This window comes from Pituophis catenifer, unplaced genomic scaffold (genome assembly GCF_029215685.1).
Source record: "Pituophis catenifer annectens isolate HBS135680 unplaced genomic scaffold, rPitCat1.0.hap2 SCAF_3, whole genome shotgun sequence".
In the NCBI taxonomy this organism is placed as follows: Eukaryota; Metazoa; Chordata; class Lepidosauria; order Squamata; family Colubridae; genus Pituophis; species Pituophis catenifer.
The window spans coordinates 102,037,761-102,063,675 of NW_027256883.1; the positions used below are offsets into that span (position 1 = coordinate 102,037,761).

The 25,915-nt window shown below is 38.1% G+C and overlaps 1 pseudogene; it reads left to right on the forward strand.

Moving 5' to 3' along the window:
- Nucleotides 1-1,651: 1,651 nt before the first annotated feature.
- On the forward strand, nucleotides 1,652-25,915 carry LOC139315013 (E3 SUMO-protein ligase KIAA1586-like; annotated as a pseudogene).

Consider the following 25,915-nt stretch of genomic DNA (forward strand, 5'->3'; position numbering starts at 1 on the left):
TCCCCGGCCTGCCATAGGCTTCGCGACTGCGTCGGCTCCATCCCAGGTGGCCTAATATTTCCACCATCCCTCCAGCCTCCAGCCCGCCTTACCTGCCTGCCTTGTACAGCCTCCAGCCTCCAGCCAACCTTCAGTAGCTGAATCCCGAGTGCAGACCTGCCTGCTGGAAGTGGAAAGCATCCATCAGCTGCACCCATCTCATCAGTGAGCAACTGAGTCTGTCTGCCTGCCTGCCTGCTTGCCTGCCTTGTACCTTCAATTGGGTAAGTGGCTGGTTTTTTTTCTTTATGCTTTAAAAAAAATGATTGTAATAATGTTATTATATGGAAATGTTATTCTTTTTAGGAAAGAAGTTCTTGCAGCAACCACATTTTATGTGACTGAATAGCTGCTTTCATATGTTTAGCTTTGTGCAGCTTTGTGAGCTCCTGCAGCTTGATGTGTTTTGATGTGTTTCTGATTGCCCTGGGTGTCCTTTTCCTGTTTACCTGGGTTAATCTTGGTCCCAGGTCTTTTGTCTTTCCTATCCTGTGGATTAATTCTGCCATGAAAGAGGAAATGGGAGTTCCAGGGGAGTTATTTTTAGCCTGATTCCCCTTATCTTAAGTATTCCTTCAAGCTGGTGCTTTTGCCTGGGTTTTTTTTTTTAAAGGGGGAAGGGCTGGCTTGAATTTCTTGGCACTGTTTTCTGAGGTTTCTGGTGCTGTGAGGTTTCTGGCACTCTCCTTTTGGGGTGTACTATACTTCCCACAATGCCTTGATGATGGTTTTTATTCCAGTGGCTTTCTTTCCTGTCTTAAGGGTTAGGGAAAAAACTGGTTTTATCTGCAGTCTTTTGGGGGACTGTTGTTAGTCTTTTGGTGTTTTCCTGGCACTGTCCCAGTTTTGGGGGGGCAGCGGTGTATGGTCTCATAGTTATCTACACATTAATCATAATCAAATACTAATACTATGTGCTTATCCATTTTAGTGAGCTTTCCTTATCTAATTGGTGTTTTCTTTTATACTTTTATATTTCTAACTTCTGTTTCTGTTAGTTAGCCATTGATAAAACAAACTCCATGTTAAAAAGTATTCGAAGCCTTCTCCTTGATTTAAATTTGTACTTTATTCATTTCTGCACATTCTAATATTTTTTTTATTCATTTTCATAGCTTTGTTTTTCCACTGTTGTGCAAACACAATTCTAGCAGCTGTTAACATGTGTAAAATTAAATATGTATTGTATTCTCTTTAAAATACCTAACAAAATCTTTCTGGTTTTAAATCCATATCTTGCTTTACCATTGCTTCTAACCATGATGATACCACTAACTCTTGAATAGCTACTTGACTTGTACTGACCTTAATACTCAACCTACTTCATATATTCCTGTTCTTTGAACTGGGGAATAAATTTCATGAAAACCAATTCAGTATTGCTCTGTGAATGTACCCTTTCTTCTTGATCTAACTTCTTGGCTGAAATACTTTATCTTTCTTGTTTGTTGGACCATGAACACATCCTGAAAAGACTGTACATTGTTGGGTGAAAACAGAGACTCTTTCAGTTGCCTTTAGTCCTCAGTTTACAACCACAATCAAGTCCAAAGCACAATATTGTTTCTTTTCTTTTGCAGTAGTGTTTAACAGGATGAAAAAGCAAAGTAGTATGGCCTCTTTCTTCACCAAGAGACCAAGACGGGAACAATCAGATACAACAGAATTGGACCTAAAACCATCAGAAGTACCTGCACCACAAGCACCACTGCCGCCACTTGAACATGGAGAAAGCAGCAAACCAATCTCCTCAACTGAAAGTCTTCCTGATCTTCCAGACTGCTGGACATTTCAGCAATACAGCAACTTTCAAGATAAGTATGATGGTTTGGAAGTTGCACACAAAAAGTTAGGTTGTGAGACTGGAAGTTGACATCGCGGCGAGACGGACGGGCGATTTGGGGCTCCAGAATCACCACTGATAGCCCCGCTGCCAGACGGTCCAGTTAGGACCCCACGGTCTAGTTTTGACTGTGGCAGTGGAGGGCACCTTCTGTTGATCTCAGGGACATCGCAAAGTCCCTGATTGATCCAGGAAAGCCCTTTTTCCAGCAGCGGGGAAGCAGCCATTGCGGCTGCCAAGGCTGGGGCAGCTTCGGAGGAAGAAAGAGGAATGACAGCTATCCGATCTGGTGAGAGAGCTTTACTTTGACTGACAAGTTCACCTTAAGAGATGAGTGAGTGGATGATTAATTAAAGGAAGTTAAGCGGCGAATCTATTTTGAATAGACTATTTGAAACCTGATTGCTGATTGGAATGGCTTTTAAACTAATTGCTTTCTAAGACTGAGACTGGACTGAATGAGAAGAGAGGGGAAGACATTGATTTTTGGGACTATGCTTTTTTTTAAAAAAAGAAAGAATTTTGTCTGAATTGGGACTGATCCATTGTGAAACCTTTTTTTTCTTTCCTCTTTTTTTCTTTTCTAACTCTTCCTTTTTAAAAAATTAACTTTGAAAGACTTCCGGTGGTGACATCATCATGAACGGGTGAGGAAACAGAGGCTCCATCTCTGATACCCAAATTTCCTCATTAATTGCTATTTAAGAACATTCCCGAACTCGGAGGGATCGGGAAACGAAAGAGGAATTCGCGAAGCCCCCTGGTGTTGCGCTGTCAGCAGGGAGGTCGAGCGATTAATCTCTTAAATTGTTGGAGAAGAAGTCGGCGGACAGGAGTGATGGCGCCCACCCAGATTGAAGCAAAAAGTGGAAGCAAACTCGAGTGACGGTCAGATAGATCATCTACAATAGAGGCGGTAAACAGGAGACGCGCGATCGAAACAGAGGAAGACAAGTGAAGTTACAACAGCGGCGGTACAAGAGGAAAAGAAAAAAAGGAAATAATTACAGCGCGGAAGAGAAAGAACCCATTGAATGACTAAGCAAATATAAGAGAAGGAGAAATAGCACTTGAAGTGGTGTGAGAGCGGATTTTTACACGTGAGCAGAGGGAGCAGTTTGTGGATTCTGTGGATATAGACAATCCGTTTGAATTCGGGAATTACAATTGACTTAAACCCCAAAAGATTGGAAAACTGAGCGCAGAGGCTGAAATACCAGAAGTGGAGTGAAAGGACTAAGGACTAAGTGGCGAAGTTCGCGGACACAGAAGACTTGTTTGTTTGGATTTTGGACTTTGGATTTATAAGTAAATTTGGATAATAATAACTTAAGTTTAAAAAGATTTGAAAACTGAAAGCAGAGAGTTGATTATCGGGACAAGTAAAAAGGACTGAGACGGACACAGATCGTGTTTTTATGACTGTAAAAGAACTGAAGGAGAGAGGTAAAAGAAGAAGAAAATAAAAGACCAAAGAAATAAAAATTATGTTAAGAGGGAAGCGAATTATTAATTTTGAACTGTTTAATTAGCCAATACGTTTAACATTTAAAGGAAATATATAAGTAATAATATTTTTATAACTATAAATTGTACTATGAAATTACAAACGGTAGTAAAAAAAAAAAAGAGAGAGATAAGGAATTATTGTTAAAGTGAAAGATTGGAACTTTAATACAAAATAGCACTGTATGTTTGAGATAGACTGATTGAAAAAGGGAGTGATTGAAAAGATTCCTAATTAGAAAATTAAGAAAACCAAACTTAAAATCTTGACTGATGAAATAACTATAAGTAAATTGATTTGTATTGTGAGTAAGAATTAATTGCTTAACTGGGGTAATTGGCAATATAATATAATATAATATAATATAATATAATATAATATAATTAATATAATATAATATAATATAATATAATATAATATAATATAATATAATATAATATAATATAATATAATATAATATAATATAATATAATATAATATATATAAGTTGTGTGGAATATAAGCGGTGTGTGGAGGGGAAAAGAGATACCAAGGAATAACCTAAAAATTGATGTTAGGTTTGGAAAGCTTTACACAAATATTGAAAATGTCTACAACATCCACCATAACAAAAACAGAGAAAAAACCTACAACCAATACGATAGTAATGACTCCTTCCTCCTCACAACAAAAAACAATAGATAGCATAGCGGGGAAAGAAAAAGAAAAACTGGAATGGCACCAAATGTAATACAAGACATGTTTCAAAAGATCCAGGAAACACTGCTCCAAACACAAGAAAAAATAGCAGAAAACCAGGAAGAAATGAGAACGTTTCATGCAGAGATTAGAAATGAAATAGGAGAAGTTAGGGAGGATATTAAGACCATGAATGATAAAATTGGGAGTATTCAAAATTCTATAGCAGAAAACGAACAGAGAATTAGGAAAACGGAAACGAAAATAGATCATGTGGAATTAAAAGTAGAAGCAATGGAACAAAAAACTTTACAACTAAATAAAGAAATGTCAGACTCCTTGGCTATGCTCGAAATGGAAAAGGCCTCATACTTTCTGTGATTTCAAAATATACCGGAAGAAAAAAATGAGGAATTAGAAGGAAAGATGGTGGAGATTATTGCAGGAATGACACAAAAAGATCCTAAAGAAATAAAAGGACAATTGGAAGAAACCTACCGTATACAAACAAACTATATAAGAAGACACAGACTGGCGAGAGAAGTCCATGTCAAATTTTCAAAAAGATCGATTCGAGATGAAGTCTACAAGAAATCTAGAGAAGAAACAGTGACTTATAATGATAAAGAAATTATAATTCTAAAACAGATACCCCGAAGAATAAGAAACCTACGACAACAATATCAGTTCCTAACACAATTATTGATCAAATATAAGATAATGTACAGATGGCTGCGAATAGAGGAGATCTTAATTACATGGGAAGACAAAAAATATAACATAGATACTCTAGAAAAGGCAAGAGAATTTCATAATACACACTTTAGACTAGAAGAAGAACAGGAAAGCAAGGTGGAAACAGATAGTAGAAGTCAAGAAGAACCAATAGAAACAAATCAAGAAAAAGAAATAAGACAGAGGCAAGAAAAAGAGAGAGAAGAGAGAGAAAGTGCAAAAGCAAAGGCACGGATGGAAACAAGAAACACAAAAAGACAGATACGATAGGCAATGGATGAACCAATCAAATTCTTTTTGGTAAACATTAACGGCTTAAATGCTCCAAAGAAAAGGAATCAAATCTTCACAAAATTACGAAAACTAGAAGTAGATGTGATATGTCTGCAAGAAGTACACATTCAAAAAGACTATCAGAAAATTCTAGAAAACCCCAAACTAGGAAAACTATACTCATCTCTGGCCCAAAAAAAGAAAAAAGGAGTAGTGATTTACGTAAAAGAAAAAATACAATCTAAATTAGTTTATACCGATGAGCAAGGTAGAGTGGTGATGGTAGAATTAGAAATAGGAAAGAGGAAAATGTTAATTGTAGTGATTTATGCACCTAACCAAAAACTACAGGACTTTTTAAAAGATCTACACATAAAATTAGCAGAGTTAGAATATGACGATATTTGTGTAATAGGGGATTATAATGCAATAGTAAATGCAAATAAGGACTACAAAACTGATAAAAAAAACAAAGGAAAAAAGAAATACTTCCAAAATAATTCTTTATTATGGCTGAAGAACTAAACTTGGCAGATGTATGGAGGGAAACACATGAAGAAGAGGCCCAATACACTTTTTATTCCCATCCGCATAACCCCTGGTCAAGATTGGACATGGCATGGATGACCCCAAATATCAAAGTAGAGGTAGAAAAAATTGAGATAGGCACAAACCAATGGGCAGACCATAATCCACTATTCATAAACTGGAAAGGGGAAAGAAGATGTAAGAGATGGACGATGAATCAAAGAATATGTAAAGAAAAAAAAATTAATTTGATGTTAGAAAAGGAAATAAAAATATTCTTTCAGATAAATAAAATAGAGGAAACTTCTTTACAAAATACATGGGATACCCTAAAAGCATATATAAGGGGCCTAGTAATAGCATATATGAGGAAAAAAATAAAGAAGAAAAAACAATTAGAGAAATTAGAGAAAGACCTAAAACAAATAGAACAAAAACTCCAGGAAAAGCCCCAGGATAAAATAATAGAGGAAGAATGGAAAATTACTAAGCATAAATTGAATTTGATAAACCAAACAGAACTAGCCCAAAAAATAAAAATGGCGAAACAAAACTATTTCGAATACGCAAATAAAACGGGCAGATGGCTAGCCTATAAACTGAAGAAAGAACAGAAAAAAAGAACGATATACCAACTGAAAGACGATAAAGGGGAAATCCAACATAGTAGAGAGGCCAAAAAAGAAATTATTAAGAAATTTTATGCGAATTTATATAATCAAGAAGAAATAGAGGAAGACAAGATAAAACAGTACATAGGAAAATCTGGAATGCCAAAAATCACAGAAGAACAAAGAGAAATCCTCAATAAGCCAATAACTAAATTAGAATTAGATGAAGTACTGAAAAAGTAATAAAATAATAAAACACCGGGACTCGATGGGCTACCTGTAGAAATATATAAAACAATGCAAGAAGTACTGGGAGAAAATATGTTGCGATTATACAGTGAAGCCATGGAGAAAGCTAAAATACCAAAATCATGGACAGAAGCGATAATAACAATAATTCATTACTGAATGTAGACTACAAAATATTTGCAGCAATTTTGGCCGAAAGGATTAAATCAGTACTAAATACATATATACACCCAGACCAAAATGGATTTCTGCCGGGACGCCAAATAAAGAATAATATGAGAATAGTACTTAATACTCTAGAATATTACGAATCACATCCGGAGAAGCAGGCTGCGTTGGTTTTTCTTGACGCCCAAAAAGCCTTCGATAACCAAAATTGGAAATTTATGATTGAACAATTACAAAATATGCAAATTGGGGAAAAATTTGGGAAAATTATAGCAACTATAGCAACTATAGCAAAACTATAGCAATTATAGCAAAGAAAATCTATACCAACCAATCAGCAAAGATAATTATGAATGATGACCTAACAGATAAATTTAATATAACAAAAGGTGTCAGACAAGGCTGCCCACTCTCCCCCTTACTGTACATTCTATCATTGGAAATCCTGTTGAAAAAAATTAGAGAAGATCAAGGAATTGATTAATAGAGAAGAATACAAAGCCCAGGCCTTTGCTGATGACTTAGTGTTTTTGATAGAAAATCCTATGGAATCTATACCTAATCTGTTCCAAAAAATAGAAGAATTTGGAGAAGTGGCCGGACTAAAAATCAATAAAAGTAAATTGAAACTAATTGTAAAAAACCTTACGGAAACTCAAACAAAAGAATTGACAGATAATATAGAAATCCAAACAACGAAAAAAATAAAATATCTAGGAATTTGGTTATCCACAAGAACGTCAGCAATTAAAGAAAATAATTATGACAAACTACTAGAACAAACAAAGAAAGATTTAGAAAAATGGGAAAATTTACATATCGCACTCCTAGGAAGAATTTCGGCCATCAAAATGACTATTTTACCTAAATTTTTATATTTGTTTCAGGTCACCCCAATTAAAATAGATAAATCATTTTTTGAAAAGCTGAATAAAATAACATCTAAATTTATATGGCAAGGGAAAAGGCCACGAATAAAATCTAAGCTGCTTCAGGATACAAAAGATAGAGGAGGAGCTGCACTCCCTGACTGGGAGGTATACTATCAAGCAGCAGTACTATCGTGGGTCAAAGATTGGATAGAACTAAAGGACTCTAGAACTTTAACAATTGAGGGACACGAACTCCAAATTGGTTGGCACTCCTTTATGTGGGGTGAAAAATACAAAACACATTAATATTTTAAAAGACACACAATAAGAAACTCATTACTACAAATTTGGCTTAAAATTAAAAAACATTATATGAAGATACCAAATTGGTTATCGCCAGTAGAATCAATTAGACACCCAAATCTAACAGATAAGACAAAAATAATTAGATATAAAGATATAATTGACTATCAAGGCAAATTAAAGACAAAACAACAATTGGAGACAGATTTACACAGAGAAATAGACTGGTGGACTTACACTCAAATACAATCCAAATACAGAGAACATATAAAAACATATGAAATTCATAACCAAAAACAAGAAATAGATAAAATTATATTAGACTCAGAAAACAAATTAATTAGTAGAATCTACAAATTTCTTCTATGCTAAAAATTGGAAGAAGAGACAGTCAAAGAAACGATGATTAAATGGGCTCAAAACATCAAACATACAATACCTTTGGAAAAATGGGAAAAGCTCTAGCAGGTAAACGTAAAATTAACGAAAGCAGCGGCGTACAAGGAAAACCAACTGAAAATGTTTTATAGGTGGCACATGTCTCCAACCAGACTGGCAAAAATACAGCCTAAAAATAGCCCGATCTGTTGGAAGTGTAAAAAGACACAAGGGACCTTCTATCATTTATGGTGGACTTGCCCGGCAGCAAAGAAATTTTGGTCTAACATTAAAAAATGGTTGGAACAAATAACAGAAACACAGATAGAAAAAGAACCAGAAGCATTTTTATTAGGAATCTTTAACAAATCATATCCTAAAGATATCAAATATCTCACAATTCACATACTAACAGCTGCAAGAATAACTTACGCAAAAAATTGGAAGCAAGAAAGAACACCAAATGAAACAGAAGTAATAGAAAAAATCTTAGAATGTGCTGAAATGGATAGGTTAACCAAAGAAATACAAGAAAGAGAAGAATCAGATTATTACAAAATATGGAATAATTGGTATAATTGATTAAAAATGAGAAATAAACAAAAAATATAGGGGGAAATATTACCAATTTAAATTAAAAAATGTTATTAGATTAAGGAGACATGAAGAAATATATTACAAGTAGAATTGTAGAATGTCACTTTGAAAAAATGCTTAGGAAGAAATCATAATCTTTTTGTGTATATGTTGTGTTATGTCTTTTTTAATATTTATATTCAATAAAAATTTATTTTATAAAAAATTAACTTTTAATAAAGAAGATTTGGATTTTTAACGTAGGAAAGCTAAGAGAGTGAAAGTGCTGCCATCTGCTGGGGAAAAGAAAAGAAGAGAAGAAATTCAGCTGCAATGTGTATCTAGGCAGAAAGATGAAAGATACATTGTAGCCAAAATAATAACTAAGTGGCTCTGAGCTTCAGCTTGTTTAGCATAAGTGAAGAGAACATCTATCTACATTGTTGATTCAGGTGTTCTTGGTGGCTTTGAAGTAGGAGCCTTGGAAAAGTGTGGAGGGGAATTTTCCTCTCTATTACCACCACTCTTTTGGGCAGCCACTGTTATTCTCTCTTTCTGAGGCTTGTATGAGAGAGAATTCTCTGTATGCTTTCTGGATAAATATAAGTGAAAGATCTTTTTTATTTTGAGACTTTTTAAGAATTGAATTGGATTAAGGCATTCAAGAGCATGAAGCTCTTTTTTTTTTCCTTTTCCTTCTTTTTTTCTATCTCTTATGATTTTTTTTTTCTCCCCCTATATTGTTCCCTATTGTGGATTTCTGATTTTGGACTTCTATATTTTTATTATTCACCGTTTTTTTTTCTCTCTCTTTGATATTTTGTTTTTATGTGAATTTTCTCTCTCTCTCTTTTTCTTTTTTCTTTTTTTTTTTAATGGAATTTTAGTTGGATTAGGATTTGGAAGAACCTGAAGAGCTGGCTTTTTTCCCCTCTTTTTCTTTTTCCATATTTGATTTTTCGCTTTTTTGCCTCTCCTTTTCCTTTTTTGTTTCTCTTTTTGTTTTTTGTTTTTTAATTTTTTTTCTCTTTTGGCCTTTACACCAGTGGATTATAATAAAATGAGTAAAAAAACAGCAACAGTGGGAGCTGCAACCACACCTTCTGCATCTCCATCTGGAGGACAATGACGATCCAGGCCATGATACAACAAGAGAAAGAGAAAGAGAAAGAGAAAGAAGCGTCGCTACAAACAATTTTGAACACAGTTCAGAGGATGGAACAACAATTACTTAAGACAGACGAGAATGTCCAAAGGTTGGAACAACAACTAATAAAGACAGATGAAAAAGTGGTCAGCATCCAACAGGCAATGTCAAAATTTGAAGGAAGACTACAAGAGCTTGAGAAGAAGGATGACCAAAAGGTGGAAAAAATGAAAGATTTTGACAATAGACTGAGAGAGGTGGAAAGCGAAAGAAGTGCAGTAGTGGAACTCGAAATGGATAAAGCAGAATTCTATCTCAGATTTCAAAATGTGGAGGAAGAGAAAGGAGAAAATCTTGCGAATGTCACGATTTCTATGCTTGCTGATGCTTTGGAGATATCTAGAGAGGAGATGACATATGGTGTGGATGAGATTTGTCGAGTTCACACTAGATATGCTATGCACAATAAATTACCAAGAGAAGTCCATATAAGATTTACTAAGAAATTGATTAAAGCACAAATTCTCCAAGTGGCGAGAGAAAAAACATTGAAATTCAAGGAGAAAGAAGTGGTGGTCTTGAAACAAATACCAAGGAAAGTGAGAGATGTGAGAAAAGAGTATAAATTTCTGACCAAGATACTAATTCAAAAGGGTGTTAATTTTAGATGGCTGATACCAGAAGGATTGATCTTAACATGGCAGCTTCAAAGATACAGGATAGATACAATTGATAAAGCAAGAGCTTTTTATGAAGATTTTTTAAAGGAAAAGGAAGTGGCAATGGAAACAGAAACACAAGCTGCACTGATGTCGACAAAACCTACAGAAGAGGAAATGGTAATGATTGAATCAATGGAGGGCACTCTTGGCGGGACTGTGGAATTCAAAGAACAATGGGAAGTAAGATTATATAAAGAAAAGGAATGTGAAAAAAAGACAAACTTTTACAATATTAAAGGATGAATATAAGAGATCTGAAAAGGAACTCCAGAAAAATCCACATAAGTAAGATGTAAAAATGAAAATGGATATGTTGAAACATAAAATGGACTTACTGGAGAAGGAAGAGCTAGCCCAAAAAATAAGAAGTGTTAAACAGAATTATTTTGAAAATGCAAATAAACCAGGAAGGTGGCTAGCATATAAATTGAAAAAAGAAAGAGAATAAAACTGATTGATGATCAAGGACAAAGTAAATTTGGAAATAAAGAGCTGGGAAAAATAATACAAGAGTATTATAGGCAACTTTATAAAAGAGAGCTGGTTGAAGAGGGGAAAGTTAAAAAATATCTACAGAACACAAAATTACCTTTGATCCCCAAGGACATTGAAGAAATGCTAGATGGGCATATAACAATGATGGAATTAACAGAAGCAATTAAGAAACAAAAAAATGGAAAGACACCAGGACCAGACGGTTTGCCTGTTGAATACTATAAGACATTACAAGAATCCTTATGCCTTCCACTTTTGAATGTTATGAATGAAGTAATGATAAATAAAACAATACCCCAACCATGGACTGAGGCTTATATCACACTGATTCACAAAGAAGACACAGACCCACAGCAAATTAAAAACTATAGGCCTATATCCCTGCTAAACTTGGACTATAAAATTTTTGCTTCAATACTGGCAGAAAGACTTAATAGATACTTGAATAACTTTATACATTCAGATCAAAATGGTTTTCTTCCAAAAAGACAAATTAGAAACAATATAAAAATAATTTTGAATACCCTAGAATATTATGAAGCGCATCCTGAAAAACAAATGGCTTTGGTATTTCTAGACGCACAAAAAGCATTTGACAATGTGAACTGGCGATTTATGATGTTACAAATGGAAGAGATGGGCTTTGAAAGGAAATTTATTCAGGCAATTGAAGCTATATATACGAAACAGACGGCAAAGGTAATGATTAATGGAGAATTGACTGATGTTATTGAAATAGAAAAAGGTACTCGACAAGGATGTCTCTTATCCCCATTGCTATTTATATTGACATTGGAAGTGTTGAATAGAAATGTTAGAGAAGAAAAAGAGATAAAAGGAATCAAAATTAGAAAGGAAGAATATAAATTACAAGCTTTTGCTGATGACCTGGTTTTTATTATCGAAGAACTATTAACATCAAAAAATAAATTGACAGAAAAAATAGGTGAATTTGGGGAGGTTGCTGGTTTGAAAATTAATACAGAAAAGACGAAGATAATGACCAAAAATATGTTAAAAAAACAAAAAGGAGAACTGAGGGAGATTTCAAAGATGCAGGTCACAAATAAGGTAAAATATTTGGGGATTCAACTAACAGCAAGATGTAGTTCTCTTAAAGAAAATAATTACAATAAGCTTAAGCAACGGATAGGACAGGATTTGGTGAAATGGGGAAACTTGCAGTTATCTTTGATTAGTAGAATTGCAACTATTAAGATGAATATTTTACCTAGAATCTTGTATCTTTTTCAGACAATTCCTGTAAAGCTAGGTAAGGAATTTTTTGCAGACTTAAATAAAATAGTTTTGAAATATGTTTGGCAGGGAAAGAAGGCAAGGATAAAACTCAAACTGTTACAAGATGCTAAGATGAGGGGTGGTTTTGGATTACCGAATTTTGAATTATACTACCTAGCAGTTTGTTTAATGTGGATTAAAGAATGGGTAACATTGAAAAACACTAGATTATTAAATTTGGAGGGACATTGCTGATGGGATGGCACACTTTCTTATGGTATAAAGGAACTAAAATTCAGGGGTATTTAGAAGACATCAGATACGTGAAGCTTTATTTTTGACATGAGAGAAGATCAAAAAATACCATTATTTGAAGATTCCAGTCTGGGTATTTACAATTGAAGCTTTTTCTTAACCAATGGTATTTGTAGAGGAACAAATTGTTAGATATAGTGAATTATTGGATGAAAAGGGTGAACTTAAATTGAAACAAAACTTAGAAGACCAGGGAATTAAGATAGATTGGTTTTCATACATGCAAATACTTTCCAGATATCAAGAAGACTTCAAACAAGAAGGTATTTACAGTGGTTCGACTGGTTTAGACAAGATATTAATGGGTTCGGAAGACCATGTAATTAAAAAGTTATATGGATATTTACTTGAAGTAAAATTGGAAGAAGAACAAGTCAAAGAATCAATGATAGCATGGGGGAAAAATTTTGGTTATAGTATTGATTTAGAGAAATGGCAAAAAATGTGGTCACATAATTATAAAATGACAATGTCGACAGCATATAAAGAGAATTTGTATAAGATGTTTTACAGGTGGCATTTACCCCCGACGAGGATAGCCAGAATGTTTAAGAATAAATCGGAGAAATGTTGGAAGTGTCATCAAACTCCAGGATCGTATTACCATATGTGGTGGACATGCGTGGAAGCAAGGAGATTTTGGACTAAGATACATATGTGGTTAGAAAATATGACAAAGAGACATATTGAATTGAAACCAGAGATATTTTTATTAGGAATTTTACCAGAGACATTTAATAAAGAATTACAATACTTAATTGTGAACATTTTAACAACGGCCAGAATTGTATTTGCCAAAAACTGGAGAGGAGAGAAGATAATTGCTGATGAAGAAATTATTATGAAAATGTTGGACTGTGCTGAAATGAGTAGATTGACATTTGAAATAAGAGAACAGGAAGATAAACATTATTTGATATGGGAGATATTTTATCAATGGTTTGACAAAAAAGTATGGAGATGAGATAGCATACAGTATATGAAATGTTTAAATATTTATCTTCAGTTCAAGTAAAGAATAATTGTTATAAAATGAGATTTGGAAAATTGTAAGCACGAAATGTTTTTAACTGATTGAGATGCTGTCTATAATTGTTTGTAAGGATGATATTTTTACGTTGCCTTTTTTTAAAAATCTAAAATAAAACTTTTTTCAAAAAACAAACAAACAAAAAGTTAGGTTGTAAGTACTGTGCGAAACATGATTTCGCATTCGAGAAAGGCGTTCATGTTTCCAAAGAATGGAAACACTTCAAAATTGAGGCAGCAGAGACAAGTAAAGAGGTACAGCAAGCATCTCTTAGGAAAAAAATGAAAGAACATTTTACATCAAAATCTCACACCATTTGCAGAGACAACCTAAAATCGTGATAGCGAACCTATGGCATGAGTGCCACAGGTGGCACGCGGAGCCATATCTGTGGGCACACAAACGTTGCTCTAGCTTAGGTCCAGTGTGCATGGGCACGCCGGCCAGCTGATTTTCGGGCCTTCCGGGCTCACCGGAAGTTGGGAAACGGGCCATTTCCGACCTCCTAAGGGCCTCCAGGGGGGTGGGGAGGCTATTTTCGCCCTCCCCAGGCTCCAAGAAAACCTTTGGAGCCTGGAGAGGGCAAAAAACAGGCCTTCTGGGCCCACCAGTAACTTTTTTGCCATTGTGTGCCAAAAGCGGGGAGAGCATGGGGGAGGGTTGCGGGCGCATATGCGGGGGGTGGGTGGGGCACAGGGGGCATTGAATTATGGCTGTGGGCACACATGCACGTGACCCCCCCATGCTCTCCTCGCTTTTGGCACATGATGGCAAAAAGGTTAGCCATCACTGACCTAAAACAACGAGAGCTGGATGCAATCACAAAATCAGTAGATAGGTCAACTGACAAACATTTATCTACTACTTATAGAGTTTTTCTTAAAGCTTGCAGTCTGGCACAAAGATGTAAACCATTTTCAGACATAGAAGGAGAGGTAGAATTGGTAACTACAGTCGGAGTAGATCTGGGAGGAGGATTGCATTCACGAAGAAGTGCAGTGAAAATAGTTGCTTTCATTGCAAACGAAATTAAAACTGAAATATTTAGTAGTAATATTGGGCAGAATCTAAAAATATGTTTGATAATTGATGAAGCCTCAATGCTATCATGCAAACCAGTTGTGATAGTTTTTGTAAAAGTTGAGGATTCGGATAACCCAACAACAGTTTTTGTTGAGCTTGTGGAATTGGAAAAACAAGATGCAGAGACAATATGTTCTTTAGTGATAGGAAATTTACATAAAGTTGGATTTACTACGGAATATCTGCAAAAACATTTAGTAGCATTTTGCTTTGATGGTACCAGCGTTATGCTTGGGAGAAAATCTTGAGTGAGTACTAGACTAGCGAAAGAGTTCCCAAACATCATAACATGGCACTGCTTGAACCATCGCCTCCAACTGGTTCTAGATGACTCCATAAAGGACATCAAGCAACTAAACCATTTCAAAATATTTCTAGACAAGATACACATCATTTTCCACAAATCCTGTAAGAGCCAGATAGAACTTTTCAATATATCAGAACAACTTGGACTTGAAATTGTAAAAATTGGAAGAGTTTTGGGACAAAGATGGGCTGCCTGTAGTTTAAGGTCAACCATAGCTGTGTGGCATGTTTATCCAGCGCTACATCAGTTTTTTCATGGAAATGAAAAATATCCAGGTATGGTTGCCCGTCTTGAAAATATAATTTTTTTGACTGATTTGGCCTTGATGATTGATATTCTGAACGAGATTTCTTTTCTGTCAAATGCACTGCAAGGAAAAAATACAAATATCATAAAGGCCGAAAAATTTGTGCTGAGATCAATTAAAGCATTTGAAATGTGCAGGTGAATTAAAGCATTTGAAGTGTGAGGGTGTTGGGATGGATGGGATGGAAGGAATCGGTTTGGAATGGGTTTGGAGTGGCTGAATTTCAGGAGAATGAGGGAGCCGGGGGCAAGGAATGGAGCCCCCTCTGCTGAATGTGCAAACAGAAGCAGATGGGGGCTCAGATATGACCCTCAGCTCAGCATGAGTGGGGTGCCTTGCCTGCCGGGGAGGAGGGGGGCCATTGAGGTGGGGGAGGGGATCTCTCGGGTATTGGAGAGCCAGAGTATTGTGGTTATGACCAAGAGAGGTAGATATGGCAGGAGCCAAGGGGTAGGCTGCTCTCGGGGAACTAGGACTCGCTGTCTCAAAGCGATTACTTGTTCCGGCCCCTTTGGTTCTGGTTCACCGGGCTCGCCTCATATACCTGGTGAATCGGGACGTCAGGGCCCTGGCCTCAGGCTGCTTCTGCTTAATGCCAGGTCTGTTGTTAACAAGGCCCCCTCGTTGAGACTTCCGGTTGGCACCGCAGGCTCCGTGGACGGTCTTTTAAGACCGCCAGCCCTGTGTCTCCATAAAAGCCGCTTTGACAGCGCAAACCGGCTGTCTGGCGGCTGAAAAACTCTCCTTCGGGAAAAGAAGGAGAGGAGAGCCGGTGGGCGAGAGTAGAGCTCCCTGAAAGCCCTCTGGAACATTTCCAGAGGCTTGGAGGGTGAGAGCTCCCCAGCCAGCCCGCCAAGAAGCTCCAGAGCCAGGACGACTCTGCGAAAGCAGAGCGAGAAGCCGCGATCCGATCCTGCTTTTAAAAGTGAGTTTGACTGATTACAAGTGCAGGCAGAGCGGAAAACAGGAGAACAAGCCTTAAAAGTACAGAGCTTAACTCCAAAGTTACTTTGTTTCAATTTGAATCTTATTGAGCTGGAGGCTGAAGATGGCGTCTTTGTTATGGTTTTGAAAGTGAAAGCCAGAAACGAAAGTGCTTGAGAACTTTGCGCTGGGAGAGTGGATTAGCTGCTTATTAACTGCTGGGAACTGAGAGTTTGTGGAGGGAAAAAAAAAAACTATTCTGCCTGGCAAATTAGAAATTATAAATTATAAACATCTTCAAAGACTTTGTGGCTTTTAAAGATCTCCTTAAAAGAGGGGGGGGAATGGCTTCTAGACAAGCGAAACCAGGAGTTGTTAAAGGAGGGGGAGGTTCTCCAGTTGTGTCAGTGGTGACACAGAAAGCACAACTTCCGACTGAGAGAAAGGAGGAGAACCACCGCAACACAGTGCCTCCCACCCCTAACTCTTCCAACCGGTGCAGCATGATACCATGGTCGATGTTATCAAAAGCCGCTGAGAGATCTAACAGGACCAGGACAGAGAAGCACCCCCTGTCCCGAGCCCTCCAGAGATCATCAACCAACGCGACCAATGCCGTTTCCGTGCTGTACCCAGGCCTGAAGCCCGAAAGAAAGACCAGAAGATGTGGCAAGCCAAATTGATAAAATTTACAGGGTTAATTCCTGGCTGGCAAAACAAAGGCAACTGCCAAGAGATGTGGTGATTTATTTTACAACTAGGATGATTAGAAATGATATCTTACAAGCTTCCTACAAGAATAAAGTTCAGGTGGCTGGGCAAGAGGTGGTGGTTTTGAAAGAGATTCCTCCAAAGATGTTGAGAAGCAGAAAAGACTTTGGCTTCTTGGTAAATGAGCTGAGAAATCAACAAGTGGCATACAGATGGGATGTTCCAATTAGTCTAATAGTGACTTATAATGGAGAAAGATACCGGTTAAATACAGTCTGGAAGGCAAAAGATTTCTATGTAAATGTTTTAAAGGCTGGATACCCACCCTCACTGGGGGGGGGGAGGAAGAAAACAGAGATGTTACAGCAAGAAAAAGATGGAAAACAGATACAAACCTATGCTGAAGTTGCAGCTGGAGGAATTATCGTGGAAGAAGATCTGGATCTTGGGGGCTTACCCCCAACTTTGGAACCACCTAAGAAGGGAGAGCTGAAAGTACAATGACTGACCCGATCAACTTATAAACTTCAAGAACAACAATCAAAAAGGCAACAATCTCAAGATTTATCTCAAGAAGTTCAAAAAACAGAAGCAGTGGGGGGGGGCTAGGCCGAAGAGTAAGGTGGAGGAGGAGCTTCAGCTGATGCTCACAAGGCTTCGAAAGGCTAAAGATGGCAACTAAATTCCTATCTTGGAATGTCAATGGCCTAAATTCATCACAAAAAAGAAAGAAAGTATTTCACTACTTGAAACAATTTAACAATGACGTTATTTGCTTACAAGAAACACATATCAGATTATTAGATCAAAAATATTTAATAAATTCAAGATTAGGTACACTTTTGTGGCATCAGCGCCAGAGAAGAAAAATGGACTAGTCATATATGTAAGGAAAGGACTATCAGCTCATTTAATTGAGGCAGATGATCAAGGAAGATATATTGCAATTGAATTATTAACACAGACTGGGAAAATGCTTTTTATTGGAATATATGCCCGTAATCAGCAACAAGACAAGTTTTATAAATTTTTACATACTAAAATAATACAATGGGACTATAAATCTTTCATATTAATGGGTGATTGGAATGGAGTAATAGACACACAGAAAGATAAAAAAAGCTTATCAAAGATCTCAACACGTGCAAAACTACCCAAATCTTTTTTTGATATGATGGAAGATATAGAACTGAGAGATATTTGGAGAGAACGTAATGTGGAGGAAAGAGACTTTACTTTTTTTCCTGATAGACATCAATCCTTCTCCAGGATTGATTTTATACTAACCACAAATGATTTTATTTCCAGGGTGAAGAAGACGAAGATATGTCCAAGAACTTTAACTGATCATAGTCCGGTTTGGGTGGAATTTGAACAGGAGAGGGGAGAAAGGAGGTCTTGGAGGTTAAATGAAAATTTATTTAGATATGAAGAAAATGTTAAAGAGCTTAAAAAACAAATGAAAGAATATTTTGTTATATGAATAAGGGTACTCCTATGGAAATGGTCTGGGATGCTAGTAAGGCTTATATGAGGGGTATGTTAATACATATGAACAATAAATATAGACTAAAACAACAAAAGAAGCGTAAAGAGATAGAGGAAGAAATAAAAAAGAAGGAACAATTACTTATATCTAATCCAGGAGATAAGAAAGTAAAAGAAACAATAAATATATTACGAGGGCAATTTAATATGTTAATGGCTGATCAGGTGGCAACTAGCTTACAATATGCTAAACATAATACATTTTGTAATGCCAATAAACCAGGTAGGTGGTTGGCCTACATGCTGAGGAAAAAAGAGAAATCACAAGTCATTAGTAAGATAGAATATAGAGGTAAGGAAGTTTACCAACAGAATATGATTAAAAAGGCTTTTTTGGAATTTTATACAAAGTTATATGCTAGTGACTCAATACAAGGTATAGATATAGATAGATATTTAAAGGATGGGAATATTTCGGAATTAACGTTGGAACAGAGGGAAGGATTGAATCAACCAATAACTTCTGAGGAGATCATTGCAGCAATTAAGCAGTTAAAAACAGGGAAAGCTCCAGGAACAGATGGATTAACAGCTGTTTATTATAAGAATTTACCGTTTGAAATGGTAGAACCGCTTAGAGCTCTATTTTGTAAAATTCAATTAGGGGGAGGAGTTCCACCCTCTTGGAGAACAGCTTTTGTTTCATTGATTCTGAAGGAAGATCAAATGTATCAAACCTGAAAATTTCAGGCCAATTTCACTTTTGAACACGGATTATAAAATTTTTGCTAAGATATTAGCGAATAGATTAATGCCAGTTATGCAACAAGCTATTCATAATGACCAATCAGGTTTTATAAAAGGGAGGCAGATGAAATATAATGTTAGACAAATTATAAACCTATTGGAATATTTGGAAAAAAATAACCAGGTCCCTGCAGCGTTCATATTTTTGGATGCAGAGAAAGCATTTGATTGATTGAACTGGCAATTCCTGTTTAAGATAATAGAAAAAAATGCACTTTGGGGAGTATTTTATACATTCAATTAGAGCAATATATCAGGAACAAACAGCACAAATAATAGTTAATGGAGGTTTAACAGATACGTTTAAAATTGAGAAAGGTACTAGGCAGGGTTGTCCCTTGTCGCCATTGTTGTTTATTTTAACTTTAGAAGTTTTGTTGAATAAGTTACGTGACTCTGATAAAATAAAAGGAATTGTAATTAGACAGCAGGATTATAGACTAAGAGCGTTTGCAGATGACCTGGTTCTTACTTTATCTCAACCTATAGAAGCGGCTTCCTATATGCTGGACATAGTAGCTCAATATGGCAAAGTATCTGGATTTAAAGTAAATCTTCATAAGACAAAGATGATAACTAAAAACATGTCCAAAACTCAAAGAGAAGACTTAGGGAGAATAACGGGGTTTGAAGTAGTTAAAAAGGTTAAGTATCTAGGAGTATATATTGCAGCTTCAAACATGAAATTGTTTAAAAATAATTATGAAATTCTTTGGCAAAAAGTACAGAAAGAAATTGGAAAAAGTTACAACTATCATTACTGGGAAGGATAGCAGCAATAAAAATGAATGTACTACCTAGGTTTTTATTTTTGTTCCAAATGATACCAGTGCTTAAGAAAGTGTTGTGGCCCCGCCCTCTGAGCCTGTCCCATCAGAGGAAGAAAGCTCCGAGCATGAGGAAGAAGAGTCAGCCAGGCCTCCCTCTCCAGGCCCCTCCCCTCTGGCACTGTCTCAGGTGCTGGCCGAGGGAGAGGAGATTAACAGAGAGACAGGTGGCTCGGATGAGAGCGAAGGAGAAACATCATTCCTGGACGCACGCCTCCGAAGGCGTGATAAACTATTGCAGCAGCTCAGGAGGCGTGCTAGGGATTAGAACTGAGTCACTGGACCACACCCCAGAGACTATATAATAGAGGGTGGTGGCCAGTGATCCTTGTGACGAACAAAACTAACCTTGGATAGTCACTAAAGCCTCGTTCGGAACTGCTGGGAAGAATATTTATTGTTGTTGGACGTTTGGAAGCTGAGTATTTATCTTTCTGTTTTCTGTGGAAATAAAAGCACTTGGCAGACGGCGTGTATATCGCTGCCAAGTTGGAGATAAAGAGCTGGGTGTGTTCCAAGTTCTTCCTTAACCCTCGGCTGGCTGTGTTTGTGTGTGTGTGTGTGTGGACGGGGACAGATCAGAAAGATGGAAATTTGATGGAATGGCAGAAAGGGGTTAATACTTTCATTTGGGCTGGGAAGAAACCAAGGGTGAAACTGAAAATTATACAGGATATACGTGAGAGAGGAGGTCTTAAAATGCCTAATTTAAGATTGTATTATGAAGCAGCTGCTTTATCACAAATTAGTGGTTGGTGTAACTTAACTGAAGAAAGAATGTTAAACATAGAAGGTTATGATTTGTTATATGGATGGCATGCTTATTTGTTATATGAAAAAAAAGTGGATAAAGTGTTTAAGGGTCATATACTTAGAAATGCATTGTTGAGGGTTTGGAAAAAGTACCAATACAAGCTAAACTATAAGATACCCATATGGGCAAATCCCAGACATGCAATAGAAAATATAACTACAGAGCAAAAAACAGAGGTGATTACTTATAAAGAGCTTCTTTTTTTGGAAAGGGGTAAGATGCAATTGAAATCTTTAGATGAATTAAAAGAAGAAGGGATAATTTATACTTGGTTTCAGTATGGTCAGCTTCAAGCTAGATGGAGGGAAGATAAAAAATTTGGTGTTATGCAAAATGAGGAAAATCTGGTGAAACAGATTAGAGATCAAAGCCAGATGCATATTAAAAGGTTGTATAATGCATTATTGGAAATAGATTCAGAAACGGAATTGGTTAAGGATTGTATGATAAAATGGGCACAAAACTTTCAGGAACCAGTGATGATGGAAACGTGGGAAAAGATTTGGGTCAGAAATGTTAAATTTACGCAAGCACAAAATTTGAGAGAGAATTTTTATAAAATGTTTTATAGATGGCACTTAGATCCTAAAAAATTATCATGTATGTACTCTAATTTGCAAGCTAAATGTTGGAGATGTGAATGTAATGATGCAACTTATTATCATATATGGTGGACCTGAAGGAAAATCAAAGCATTTTGGATAAAAATTTGGTGGGTGATGCAGAATATTTTGAAAAGAAGGTTGAAATTTACTCCTCAATTGTTCCTACTGGGTATAACTACGGATTGTACAGCATTAGAGACTAAATTGATTTTAAATTTAATATCAGCAGCTAGGCTGTTGGTAGCGCAATATTGGAAGAAGGACTCTTTGCCTACTATTCAAGAGTGGACATTGAAAGTAACGAACCTAGCGGAAGTGGCGAAAATTTCAACATATTTGAAGGACTATACAGAAGAAAGATATGTATCGGAATGGAGAAGATGGATTGACTATATTCAAAATAAGTATCAGACAAGAAAATATCATATAGCTTATGATTGAACGTTAAGTATTAGAAGTATTTTGATATCTATAGTGGAGTTAAGGTTTCGGGGGGGGGAGTTAGTAGTCTGAGGATAAGTAGGTTAATCTAGTTTATGATTGTTAAATGAAATACCTTGTATTTTGCTCTGGGAAGTCTGGGGGGGAGGGTGGGATGAGGGGAGGGAAAGGGTGGGGGGAATATGGGGGGGAAGAAAATTTTTGTTTTTTGTAAAACTTTTCAATAAAAAAAAAACAACAAAAAAAAAACAAGGCCCCCTTGTTCGGGACTTAATCCTGGAGGAGGAGGTTGACCTGGCATGTATAACGGAGACCTGGCTGGGCCAGAAGGGGGGTGTGCCCCTCTCAGAGATGTGCCCTGACTTCCAGATATTGCATCAGCCGCGACTCCAGGGAAGGGGTGGAGGAGTGGCAGCTATTGTCCGGAAGAGTCTTTGCCCTCGCAGGATCCCTGCCCCTGAGATTGTTGGGTGTGAGTCTCTCCTTTTGAGGTTGGACTCAGGGGTTCAGTTGGGCTTGTTGCTGATGTACCTGCCTCCTAGCTGCATTACAACAACCCTGCCTGTGCTGCTAGAGGCGGTAGCTGGGCTGGCGGTGGAGTTCCCCAGGCTTATGGTACTGGGGGACTTCAATTTGCCGTCAGTTGGCGAATCCTCAGATGCGGCTCAGGAGTTCATGGCTTCCATGACAACCATGGACCTGACCCAAGTAGTTCAGGGTCCGATTCATAGAGGGGGACACACACTTGACTCTCTTGGGGCAGTGGAGATGTGATCTGGAATTAAGGGGTATAGAAGCTTCTCCCTTGTCATGGTCAGATCATTTCCTGCTGAGGTTAGACTTCAGGACGCTACTCCTCCATTGCAGGGAGGCGGAACTGATTAAGTGGCTCCACCCTAGGGGCCTAATGGATCCTGAAGCTTTCCAGAAGGAGCTTGGGGAGATACCTGACTCCCTTGCCCACAGTCCGGCTGAGTCCCTGGCAGCTGCCTGGAATAGGGCATCTGGGGCACTGGACTGGATTGCACCTTTGCAACCTCTCCATGGCGGTGGATCCAGGAAAGCTCCCTGGTTTACCGAGGAGCTCCAGGAGATGAAGCACCAGAAGAGACGTCTAGAGTGACACTGGAGGACCAGTAACTCCGAATCTGACCGAACACTCTTAAGAGCCTTTATTAGGACTTATTTAGTGGTGATACAGGTGGCAAAATGTTCACATTTTTCCGCACTTATTGCATCCATGGATTCGCGCCCAGCTGCCCTATTTAGGGTGACTCGCTCCCTCCTTAATGTAGGGGGAGTGCAAGAGCCCTTGCAGGGTAGAGCTGAGGAGTTTGTGCAGTTTCTGTTGGATAAAATCGCTCAGATTCGGAGGGACCTGGACTCAGATTGGGCAATTCCGACCGAGATGACGGGGACAGGTCTTAGTTCTATTGTGTGGGATGAGTCTGAGCCTGAGATAGTGGACAAGGCTGTAGGAGCGATGAGTTCCTCCACTTGTTTGTTGGACCCGTGCCCCCCCCCGGCTGGTTTCGGCCAGCAGGGAGGTGACACTAGGCTGGCTCCAGGCTTTAGTTAACGCGTCCTTGAGGGAAGGGGCCTTCCCGCAACTATTAAAGGAAGCGGTTGTAAGGCCCCTCCTCAAGAAGCCTTCCCTGGATCCAGCAGAATTAAAGAACTTTCCTCCAGTCTCCAACTTACCCTTTGTGGGAAAGGTTGTAGAGAAAGTGGTGGCACTTCAGCTCCTGCGGTCATTGGAGGAAACGGATTATCTAGACCCTTTTCAATCTGGCTTCAAGCCTGGCTACAGCACAGAAACTGCTTTCGTCACACTGATGGATGATCTCTGGCGAGCCCGAGATGGGGGTCATTCCTCCATCTTGGTGCTACTTGACCTCTCAGCGGCTTTCAATACCATTGACCATGGTATCCTTCTGGGACGACTAAGGGAGCTGGGAGTGGGAGGCACCGTGTTACGGTGGTTCTCCTCCTATCTCTCTGGTCGGTCACAGTCGGTGTTGGTAGGAGGACAGAGGTCAACCCCTAGGCCCCTCGTCTGTGGGGTGCCTCGGGCATGGTCCTCTCTCCCCTCCTATTTAACATCTACATGAAGCCGCTGGGTAAGATCATCCAACGATACCGGGTGAGGTATCAGCAATACGCTGATGATACCCAGCTGTATATCTCTACCCCGCATCAATTCAGTGATGCGGTGGATGTGATGTGCCGGTGCCTGGAAGCTGTGAGGGTCTGGATGGAAGTCAACAGGCTCAGACTTAACCCAGACAAGACCGAATGGCTGTGGGTATTGCCTCCTAAAGACTATCTTGACTGTCCATCTTTGGTTCTGGGGGGAGAAATTGTCCCCCTCAGAACGGACTCGCAATTTGGGTGTCCTCCTAGACTCACAGCTAAGATTAGAGCAACATCTGACAGCTGTGGCTAGGGGGACCTTTGCACAGATTCGCCTAGTGCACCAATTGTGGCCCTACTTTGATCGGGAGGCTCTCCTCACGGTCACTCATGCCCTTGTCACCTCATGGTTAGATTATTGCAACGCGCTCTACATGGGGCTACCCTTGAAAAGTGTTCAGAAACTACAGTTGGTCCAGAACGCAGCCGCGCGAGCTGACCTAGGTACACCCACATTACACCAATTCTCCGCAAGCTGCACTGGCTCCCTATTGGTCTCTGGTCACAATTCAAGGTGTTGGTTATTACCTTTAAAGCCCTACATGGCTCAGGGCCAGGTTATCTTTGAGACCACCTTCTACCGCATAGCTCCCAGCGACCAGTAAGATCCCACAGAGTTGGTCTCCTCTGGATCCCATCAGCTAAACAATGCCGGCTGGTGGGCCCACAGCATTGGGCCTTCTCTGTGGCTGCCCCAGCTCTCTGGAACCAGTTACCTCCTGAGGTCCGGACCATTCCCACCCTATTGGCCTTCCGAAAAGCAGTGAAGACCTGGCTTTTCTGGCAGGCCTGGGGCCGTTGATCTCGCTCTTGCAATCCGGTGAGATCCAGCCATGAATGGTATGAATGAGTTTTAATGTTTTTAATGTTTTTTTAATTTTTAAATGTTTTTTATTAGGATTTTAAATGTATTGTGAGCCTCCCTGAGTCTTCAGAGAGGGGCGGCATATAAATTGAATTAAATTGAAATTTAAAATTGAAATGCTTAGACGTGGAAAGGGTCCATATGAAAAAAAGGTTAATGGAATGATTACTTCAGAAGCTTTCAAAAATTTAAAATTTGTTCAAAATCATCGATTTGTCAGATTTCCTGGGGAAAAAGTTTGGAAAGTGTAATAACAAATTTGAGGAAAAGATTGATGGATTGCGAACATCTAAAAACAGGTAGCCAATTGCAAGACTCAAATAAATTACAATTTCTCACATTTTTGGAGCCAGATTACTGGAATATTAAAGATGTAGTCATTCCATGGCCAGAAGCTAAAGAACAATTGCTTGAATTTGGTGAAATTTTTAATTATGAAATTAATATGAACGATTACAGAGATTTCATAGAAAATGTATTAAAAGACTCAAAGAACTATGCAATTCCTGACAGTATTAAAAAAGCTAAAGATATTGTCAGAACAATTGCTGTGAGTTCAGCAGAGGTAGAAAGGGGGTTTTCAAAAATGAACCTCATTTGTTCGGAATAAAGAACTCGCCTAACTATTCCCAACATAAGTAATCTGATGATGATTAGTGTAATTGGCCTACCTGTAACACAATGGGACCCTATTCGTTCCATCAGAAAATGGCTAAGAGCACAACATTGCACAGCCAATATTCCAAGAATAAAGAGCAAAAAAATTGCAACTGAGGAGGCTGCTACTGCCAATGAAAGAACGATGTGGAAACATCTTAAAGCTAAGGACCAGTAA